The following is a 10,924-nucleotide window of genomic DNA, read 5'->3' on the forward strand; positions in this document are numbered from 1 at the left end:
GGACTGTGCCTCACTGCCCTCGCCTTCTTCTAGAAAGCCGTCTTCAACCGAGTCGAGAGAGCCGGGAACTTGTGAGGTGTGCATGTCCTGGTGGGACAAAAAACAAACAAACAAACAAACAAACAAACAAACAAACAAACATACATACATACATACATACATACATACATACATACATACATACATACATCCTACTATTAAAAAAGTAATAAAGTTAGGGTCCCTTTACAATGTCAGAAGGAGGGAGGCACTAAGGCACCGCCTTCCGCCCCTCGACGCCCTCGCGGTGCCACCTCCTTCTGACAGGAACTTCCTACAGACCAGGTATGAATGATGCCTGACTGGACATACAAAACTCACAAGTTCCTGGCTCTCACGGCTCCTCTGAAGAGGGTTAGTCCAAGAAGGAGGGGCATCGCGAGGGGCGTCGAGGGACGGGGGACTGTGCCTCACTGCCCTCGCCTTCTTCTAGAAAGCCGTCTTCAACCGAGTCGAGAGAGCCGGGAACTTGTGAGGTGTGCATGTCCTGGTGGGACAAAAAACAAACAAACAAACAAACAAACAAACAAACAAACAAACAAACAAACATACATACATACATACATACATACATACATACATCCTACTATTAAAAAAGTAATAAAGTTAGGGTCCCTTTACAATGTCAGAAGGAGGGAGGCACTAAGGCACCGCCTTCCGCCCCTCGACGCCCTCGCGGTGCCACCTCCTTCTGACAGGAACTTCCTACAGACCAGGTATGAATGATGCCTGACTGGACATACAAAACTCACAAGTTCCTGGCTCTCACGGCTCCTCTGAAGAGGGTTAGTCCAAGAAGGAGGGGCATCGCGAGGGGCGTCGAGGGACGGGGGACTGTGCCTCACTGCCCTCGCCTTCTTCTAGAAAGCCGTCTTCAACCGAGTCGAGAGAGCCGGGAACTTGTGAGGTGTGCATGTCCTGGTGGGACAAAAACAAACAAACAAACAAACAAACAAACAAACAAACAAACAAACAAACATACATACATACATACATACATACATACATACATACATACATCCTACTATTAAAAAAGTAATAAAGTTAGGGTCCCTTTACAATGTCAGAAGGAGGGAAGCACTAAGGCACCGCCTTCCGCCCCTCGACGCCCTCGCGGTGCCACCTCCTTCTGACAGGAACTTCCTACAGACCAGGTATGAATGATGCCTGACTGGACATACAAAACTCACAAGTTCCTGGCTCTCACGGCTCCTCTGAAGAGGGTTAGTCCAAGAAGGAGGGGCATCGCGAGGGGCGTCGAGGGACGGGGGACTGTGCCTCACTGCCCTCGCCTTCTTCTAGAAAGCCGTCTTCAACCGAGTCGAGAGAGCCGGGAACTTGTGAGGTGTGCATGTCCTGGTGGGACAAAAAACAAACAAACAAACAAACACACAAACAAACAAACAAACAAACAAACAAACAAACAAACAAACAAACAAACATACATACATACATACATACATACATACATCCTACTATTAAAAAAGTAATAAAGTTAGGGTCCCTTTACAATGTCAGAAGGAGGGAGGCACTAAGGCACCGCCTTCCGCCCCTCGACGCCCTCGCGGTGCCACCTCCTTCTGACAGGAACTTCCTACAGACCAGGTATGAATGATGCCTGACTGGACATACAAAACTCACAAGTTCCTGGCTCTCACGGCTCCTCTGAAGAGGGTTAGTCCAAGAAGGAGGGGCATCGCGAGGGGCGTCGAGGGACGGGGGACTGTGCCTCACTGCCCTCGCCTTCTTCTAGAAAGCCGTCTTCAACCGAGTCGAGAGAGCCGGGAACTTGTGAGGTGTGCATGTCCTGGTGGGACAAAAAACAAACAAACAAACAAACAAACAAACAAACAAACAAACAAACAAACAAACAAACATACATACATACATACATACATACATACATACATACATACATACATACATACATACATCCTACTATTAAAAAAGTAATAAAGTTAGGGTCCCTTTACAATGTCAGAAGGAGGGAAGCACTAAGGCACCGCCTTCGCCCCTCGACGCCCTCGCGGTGCCACCTCCTTCTGACAGGAACTTCCTACAGACCAGGTATGAATGATGCCTGACTGGACATACAAAACTCACAAGTTCCTGGCTCTCACGGCTCCTCTGAAGAGGGTTAGTCCAAGAAGGAGGGGCATCGCGAGGGGCGTCGAGGGACGGGGGACTGTGCCTCACTGCCCTCGCCTTCTTCTAGAAAGCCGTCTTCAACCGAGTCGAGAGAGCCGGGAACTTGTGAGGTGTGCATGTCCTGGTGGGACAAAAAACAAACAAACAAACAAACAAACAAACAAACAAACAAACAAACAAACAAACATACATACATACATACATCCTACTATTAAAAAAGTAATAAAGTTAGGGTCCCTTTACAATGTCAGAAGGAGGGAGGCACTAAGGCACCGCCTTCCGCCCCTCGACGCCCTCGCGGTGCCACCTCCTTCTGACAGGAACTTCCTACAGACCAGGTATGAATGATGCCTGACTGGACATACAAAACTCACAAGTTCCTGGCTCTCACGGCTCCTCTGAAGAGGGTTAGTCCAAGAAGGAGGGGCATCGCGAAGGGCGTCGAGGGACGGGGGACTGTGCCTCACTGCCCTCGCCTTCTTCTAGAAAGCCGTCTTCAACCGAGTCGAGAGAGCCGGGAACTTGTGAGGTGTGCATGTCCTGGTGGGACAAAAAAGAAACAAACAAACAAACAAACAAACAAACAAACAAACAAACAAACATACATACATACATCCTACTATTAAAAAAGTAATAAAGTTAGGGTCCCTTTACAATGTCAGAAGGAGGGAGGCACTAAGGCACCGCCTTCCGCCCCTCGACGCCCTCGCGGTGCCACCTCCTTCTGACAGGAACTTCCTACAGACCAGGTATGAATGATGCCTGACTGGACATACAAAACTCACAAGTTCCTGGCTCTCACGGCTCCTCTGAAGAGGGTTAGTCCAAGAAGGAGGGGCATCGCGAGGGGCGTCGAGGGACGGGGACTGTGCCTCACTGCCCTCGCCTTCTTCTAGAAAGCCGTCTTCAACCGAGTCGAGAGAGCCGGGAACTTGTGAGGTGTGCATGTCCTGGTGGGACAAAAAACAAACAAACAAACAAACAAACAAACAAACAAACAAACAAACAAACAAACAAACAAACAAACAAACAAACAAACATACATACATACATCCTACTATTAAAAAAGTAATAAAGTTAGGGTCCCTTTACAATGTCAGAGGGAGGGAGGCACTAAGGCACCGCCTTCCGCCCTCGACGCCCTCGCGGTGCCACCTCCTTCTGACAGGAACTTCCTACAGACCAGGTATGAATGATGCCTGACTGGACATACAAAACTCACAAGTTCCTGGCTCTCACGGCTCCTCTGAAGAGGGTTAGTCCAAGAAGGAGGGGCATCGCGAAGGGCGTCGAGGGACGGGGCACTGTGCCTCACTGCCCTCGCCTTCTTCTAGAAAGCCGTCTTCAACCGAGTCGAGAGAGCCGGGAACTTGTGAGGTGTGCATGTCCTGGTGGGACAAAAAAGAAACAAACAAACAAACAAACAAACAAACAAACAAACAAACAAACAAACAAACAAACATACATACATACATACATACATACATACATCCTACTATTAAAAAAGTAATAAAGTTAGGGTCCCTTTACAATGTCAGAAGGAGGGAGGCACTAAGGCACCGCCTTCCGCCCCTCGACGCCCTCGCGGTGCCACCTCCTTCTGACAGGAACTTCCTACAGACCAGGTATGAATGATGCCTAAATGGACATACAAAACTCACAAGTTCCTGGCTCTCACGGCTCCTCTGAAGAGGGTTAGTCCAAGAAGGAGGGGCATCGCGAGGGGCGTCGAGGGACGGGGGACTGTGCCTCACTGCCCTCGCCTTCTTCTAGAAAGCCGTCTTCAACCGAGTCGAGAGAGCCGGGAACTTGTGAGGTGTGCATGTCCTGGTGGGACAAAAAACAAACAAACAAACAAACAAACAAACAAACAAACAAACAAACAAACAAACAAACATACATACATACATACATACATCCTACTATTAAAAAAGTAATAAAGTTAGGGTCCCTTTACAATGTCAGAAGGAGGGAGGCACTAAGGCACCGCCTTCCGCCCCTCGACGCCCTCGCGGTGCCACCTCCTTCTGACAGGAATATCCTACAGACCAGGTATGAATGATGCCTGACTGGACATACAAAACTCACAAGTTCCTGGCTCTCACGGCTCCTCTGAAGAGGGTTAGTCCAAGAAGGAGGGGCATCGCGAGGGGCGTCGAGGGACGGGGACTGTGCCTCACTGCCCTCGCCTTCTTCTAGAAAGTCGCTTCAACCGAGTCGAGAGAGCCGGGAACTTGTGAGGTGTGCATGTCCTGGTGGGACAAAAAACAAACAAACAAACAAACAAACAAACAAACAAACAAACAAACAAACAAACATACATACATACATACATACATACATACATACATCCTAACTATTAAAAAAGTAATAAAGTTAGGGTCCCTTTACAATGTCAGAAGGAGGGAGGCACTAAGGCACCGCCTTCCGCCCCTCGACGCCCTCGCGGTGCCACCTCCTTCTGACAGGAACTTCCTACAGACCAGGTATGAATGATGCTGACTGGACATACAAAACTCACAAGTTCCTGGCTCTCACGGCTCCTCTGAAGAGGGTTAGTCCAAGAAGGAGGGGCATCGCGAGGGGCGTCGAGGGACGGGGGACTGTGCCTCACTGCCCTCGCCTTCTTCTAGAAAGCCGTCTTCAACCGAGTCGAGAGAGCCGGGAACTTGTGAGGTGTGCATGTCCTGGTGGGACAAAAAACAAACAAACAAACAAACAAACAAACAAACAAACAAACAAACAAACATACATACATACATACATACATACATACATCCTACTATTAAAAAAGTAATAAAGTTAGGGTCCCTTTACAATGTCAGAAGGAGGGAGGCACTAAGGCACCGCCTTCCGCCCCTCGACGCCCTCGCGGTGCCACCTCCTTCTGACAGGAACTTCCTACAGACCAGGTATGAATGATGCCTGACTGGACATACAAAACTCACAAGTTCCTGGCTCTCACGGCTCCTCTGAAGAGGGTTAGTCCAAGAAGGAGGGGCATCGCGAAGGGCGTCGAGGGACGGGGGACTGTGCCTCACTGCCCTCGCCTTCTTCTAGAAAGCCGTCTTCAACCGAGTCGAGAGAGCCGGGAACTTGTGAGGTGTGCATGTCCTGGTGGGACAAAAAAGAAACAAACAAACAAACAAACAAACAAACAAACAAACAAACATACATACATCCTACTATTAAAAAAGTAATAAAGTTGCCTTTACAATGTCAGAAGGAGGGAGGCACTAAGGCACCGCCTTCCGCCCTCCAGACGCCCTCGCGGTGCCACCTCCTTCTGACAGGAACTTCCTACAGACCAGGTATGAATGATGCCTGACTGGACATACAAAACTCACAAGTTCCTGGCTCTCACGGCTCCTCTGAAGAGGGTTAACCAAGAAGGAGGGGCATCGCGAGGGGCGTCGAGGGACGGGGAACTCCCTGCCTCACTGCCCTCGCCTTCTTCTAGAAAGCCGTCTTCAACCGAGTCGAGAGAGCCGGGAACTTGTGAGGTGTGCATGTCCTGGTGGGACAAAAAACAAACAAACAAACAAACAAACAAACAAACAAACAAACAAACAAACAAACAAACAAACAAACATACATACATACATACATCCTACTATTAAAAAAGTAATAAAGTTAGGGTCCCTTTACAATGTCAGAAGGAGGGAGGCACTAAGGCACCGCCTTCCGCCCCTCGACGCCCTCGCGGTGCCACCTCCTTCTGACAGGAACTTCCTACAGACCAGGTATGAATGATGCCTGACTGGACATACAAAACTCACAAGTTCCTGGCTTCACGGCTCCTCTGAAGAGGGTTAGTCCAAGAAGGAGGGGCATCGCGAGGGGCGTCGAGGGACGGGGACTGTGCCTCACTGCCCTCGCCTTCTTCTAGAAAGCCGTCTTCAACCGAGTCGAGAGAGCCGGGAACTTGTGAGGTGTGCATGTCCTGGTGGGACAAAAAAGAAACAAACAAACAAACAAACAAACAAACAAACAAACAAACAAACAAACAAACATACATACATACATACATACATACATACATACATCCTACTATTAAAAAAGTAATAAAGTTAGGGTCCCTTTACAATGTCAGAAGGAGGGAGGCACTAAGGCACCGCCTTCCGCCCCTCGAACGCCCTCGCGGTGCCACCTCCTTCTGACAGGAACTTCCTACAGACCAGGTATGAATGATGCCTGACTGGACATACAAAACTCACAAGTTCCTGGCTCTCACGGCTCCTCTGAAGAGGGTTAGTCCAAGAAGGAGGGGCATCGCGAGGGGCGTCGAGGGACGGGGACTGTGCCTCACTGCCCTCGCCTTCTTCTAGAAAGCCGTCTTCAACCGAGTCGAGAGAGCCGGGAACTTGTGAGGTGTGCATGTCCTGGTGGGACAAAAAACAAACAAACAAACAAACAAACAAACAAACAAACAAACAAACAAACAAACAAACATACATACATACATACATACATCCTACTATTAAAAAAGTAATAAAGTTAGGGTCCCTTTACAATGTCAGAAGGAGGGAGGCACTAAGGCACCGCCTTCCGCCCCTCGACGCCCTCGCGGTGCCACCTCCTTCTGACAGGAACTTCCTACAGACCAGGTATGAATGATGCCTGACTGGACATACAAAACTCACAAGTTCCTGGCTCTACGGCTCCTCTGAAGAGGGTTAGTCCAAGAAGGAGGGGCATCGCGAGGGGCGTCGAGGGACGGGGGACTGTGCCTCACTGCCCTCGCCTTCTTCTAGAAAGTCGTCTTCAACCGAGTCGAGAGAGCCGGGAACTTGTGAGGTGTGCATGTCCTGGTGGGACAAAAAACAAACAAACAAACAAACAAACAAACAAACAAACAAACAAACAAACAAACAAACATACATACATACATACATACATACATACATACATACATACATCCTACTATTAAAAAAGTAATAAAGTTAGGGTCCCTTTACAATGTCAGAAGGAGGGAGGCACTAAGGCACCGCCTTCCGCCCCTCGACGCCCTCGCGGTGCCACCTCCTTCTGACAGGAACTTCCTACAGACCAGGTATGAATGATGCTGACTGGACATACAAAACTCACAAGTTCCTGGCTCTCACGGCTCCTCTGAAGAGGGTTAGTCCAAGAAGGAGGGGCATCGCGAGGGGCGTCGAGGGACGGGGGACTGTGCCTCACTGCCCTCGCCTTCTTCTAGAAAGCCGTCTTCAACCGAGTCGAGAGAGCCGGGAACTTGTGAGGTGTGCATGTCCTGGTGGGACAAAAAACAAACAAACAAACAAACAAACAAACAAACAAACAAACATACATACATACATACATACATACATACATACATCCTACTATTAAAAAAGTAATAAAGTTAGGGTCCCTTTACAATGTCAGAAGGAGGGAGGCACTAAGGCACCGCCTTCCGCCCCTCGACGCCCTCGCGGTGCCACCTCCTTCTGACAGGAACTTCCTACAGACCAGGTATGAATGATGCCTGACTGGACATACAAAACTCACAAGTTCCTGGCTCTCACGGCTCCTCTAAGGGGTTAGTCCAAGAAGGAGGGGCATCGCGAGGGGCGTCGAGGGACGGGGGACTGTGCCTCACTGCCCTCGCCTTCTTCTAGAAAGCCGTCTTCAACCGAGTCGAGAGAGCCGGGAACTTGTGAGGTGTGCATGTCCTGGTGGGACAAAAAACAAACAAACAAACAAACAAACAAACAAACAAACAAACAAACAAACAAACAAACATACATACATACATACATACATACATCCTACTATTAAAAAAGTAATAAAGTTAGGGTCCCTTTACAATGTCAGAAGGAGGGAGGCACTAAGGCACCGCCTCCCGCTCCTCGACGCCCTCGCGGTGCCACCTCCTTCTGACAGGAACTTCCTACAGACCAGGTATGAATGATGCCACTGGACATACAGAACTCACAAGTTCCTGGCTCTCACGGCTCCTCTGAAGAGGGTTAGTCCAAGAAGGAGGGGCATCGCGAGGGGCGTCGAGGGACGGGGGACTGTGCCTCACTGCCCTCGCCTTCTTCTAGAAAGTCGTCTTCAACCGAGTCGAGAGAGCCGGGAACTTGTGAGGTGTGCATGTCCTGGTGGGACAAAAAACAAACAAACAAACAAACAAACAAACAAACAAACAAACATACATACATACATACATACATACATACATACATACATCCTACTATTAAAAAAGTAATAAAGTTAGGGTCCCTTTACAATGTCAGAAGGAGGGAGGCACTAGGCACCGCCCCGCCCCTCCACGCCCTCGCGGTGCCACCTCCTTCTGACAGGAACTTCCTACAGACCAGGTATGAATGATGCCTGACTGGACATACAAAACTCACAAGTTCCTGGCTCTCACGGCTCCTCTGAAGAGGGTTAGTCCAAGAAGGAGGGGCATCGCGAGGGGCGTCGAGGGACGGGGGACTGTGCCTCACTGCCCTCGCCTTCTTCTAGAAAGTCGTCTTCAACCGAGTCGAGAGAGCCGGGAACTTGTGAGGTGTGCATGTCCTGGTGGGACAAAAAACAAACAAACAAACAAACAAACAAACAAACAAACAAACATACATACATACATACATACATACATACATACATACATACATCCTACTATTAAAAAAGTAATAAAGTTAGGGTCCCTTTACAATGTCAGAAGGAGGGAGGGCATGAAGGCACCGCCTTCCGCCCCTCGACGCCCTCGCGGTGCCACCTCCTTCTGACAGGAACTTCCTACAGACCAGGTATGAATGATGCCTGACTGGACATACAAAACTCACAAGTTCCTGGCTCTCACGGCTCCTCTGAAGAGGGTTAGTCCAAGAAGGAGGGGCATCGCGAGGGGCGTCGAGGGACGGGGGACTGTGCATCGACTGCCCTCGCCTTCTTCTAGAAAGCCGTCTTCAACCGAGTCGAGAGAGCCGGGAACTTGTGAGGTGTGCATGTCCTGGTGGGACAAAAAACAAACAAACAAACAAACAAACAAACAAACAAACAAACAAACATACATACATACATACATACATACATACATACATACATACATCCTACTATTAAAAAAAGTAATAAAGTTAGGGTCCCTTGCAATGTCAGAAGGAGGGAGGCACTAAGGCACCGCCTTCCGCCCCTCGACGCCCTCGCGGTGCCACCTCCTTCTGACAGGAACTTCCTACAGACCAGGTATGAATGATGCCTGATGCACACAAAACTCACAAGTTCCTGGCTCTCACGGCTCCCCTGAAGAGGGTTAGTCCAAGAAGGAGGGGCATCGCGAGGGGCGTCGAGGGACGGGGGACTGTGCCTCACTGCCCTCGCCTTCTTCTAGAAAGCCGTCTTCAACCGAGTCGAGAGAGCCGGGAACTTGTGAGGTGTGCATGTCCTGGTGGGACAAAAAACAAACAAACAAACAAACAAACAAACAAACAAACAAACAAACAAACATACATACATACATACATACATACATACATACATCCTACTATTAAAAAAGTAATAAAGTTAGGGTCCCTTGAGATGTCAGAAGGAGGGGAGGCATGAAGGCACCGCCTTCCGCCCCTCGACGCCCTCGCGGTGCCACCTCCTTCTGACAGGAACTTCCTACAGACCAGGTATGAATGATGCCTGACTGGACATACAAAACTCACAAGTTCCTGGCTCTCACGGCTCCTCTGAAGAGGGTTAGTCCAAGAAGGAGGGGCATCGCGAGGGGCGTCGAGGGACGGGGGACTGTGCCTCACTGCCCTCGCCTTCTTCTAGAAAGCCGTCTTCAACCGAGTCGAGAGAGCCGGGAACTTGTGAGGTGTGCATGTCCTGGTGGGACAAAAAACAAACAAACAAACAAACAAACAAACAAACAAACAAACAAACAAACAAACAAACATACATACATACATACATACATACATACATACATACATCCTACTATTAAAAAAGTAATAAAGTTAGGGTCCCTTTACAATGTCAGAAGGAGGGAGGCACTAAGGCACCGCCTTCCGCCCCTCGACGCCCTCGCGGTGCCACCTCCTTCTGACAGGAACTTCCTACAGACCAGGTATGAATGATGCCTGACTGGACATACAAAACTCACAAGTTCCTGGCTCTCACGGCTCCTCTGAAGAGGGTTAGTCCAAGAAGGAGGGGCATCGCGAGGGGCGTCGAGGGACGGGGGACTGTGCCTCACTGCCCTCGCCTTCTTCTAGAAAGCCGTCTTCAACCGAGTCGAGAGAGCCGGGAACTTGTGAGGTGTGCATGTCCTGGTGGTACAAAAACAAACAAACAAACAAACAAACAAACAAACAAACAAACAAACAAACAAACAAACAAACATACATACATCCTACTATTAAAAAAGTAATAAAGTTAGGGTCCCTTTACAATGTCAGAAGGAGGGAGGCACTAAGGCACCGCCTTCCGCCCCTCGACGCCCTCGCGGTGCCACCTCCTTCTGACAGGAACTTCCTACAGACCAGGTATGAATGATGCCTGACTGGACATACAAAACTCACAAGTTCCTGGCTCTCACGGCTCCTCTGAAGAGGGTTAGTCCAAGAAGGAGGGGCATCGCGAGGGGCGTCGAGGGACGGGGGACTGTGCCTCACTGCCCTCGCCTTCTTCTAGAAAGCCGTCTTCAACCGAGTCGAGAGAGCCGGGAACTTGTGAGGTGTGCATGTCCTGGTGGTACAAAAAACAAACAAACAAACAAACAAACAAACAAACAAACAAA

At 49.2% G+C, this 10,924-nt stretch overlaps 1 long non-coding RNA gene across 1 annotated transcript; it reads right to left on the reverse strand.

Annotated features, from left to right (window-relative positions):
• Positions 1 to 5,824: 5,824 nt before the first annotated feature.
• LOC145425104 (uncharacterized) lies at positions 5,825 to 8,862 on the reverse strand. The gene is made up of 2 exons (XR_013905772.1): positions 8,483 to 8,862; positions 5,825 to 8,060 (listed from the first exon to the last, which is right to left on the reverse strand). It is a non-coding gene; the product is annotated as an uncharacterized LOC145425104 (long non-coding RNA).
• Positions 8,863 to 10,924: the final 2,062 nt, after the last annotated feature.

The sequence above is a fragment of the Astatotilapia calliptera genome, unplaced genomic scaffold (assembly GCF_964374335.1).
Source record: "Astatotilapia calliptera unplaced genomic scaffold, fAstCal68.1 SCAFFOLD_28, whole genome shotgun sequence".
Classification (NCBI taxonomy): Eukaryota; Metazoa; Chordata; class Actinopteri; order Cichliformes; family Cichlidae; genus Astatotilapia; species Astatotilapia calliptera.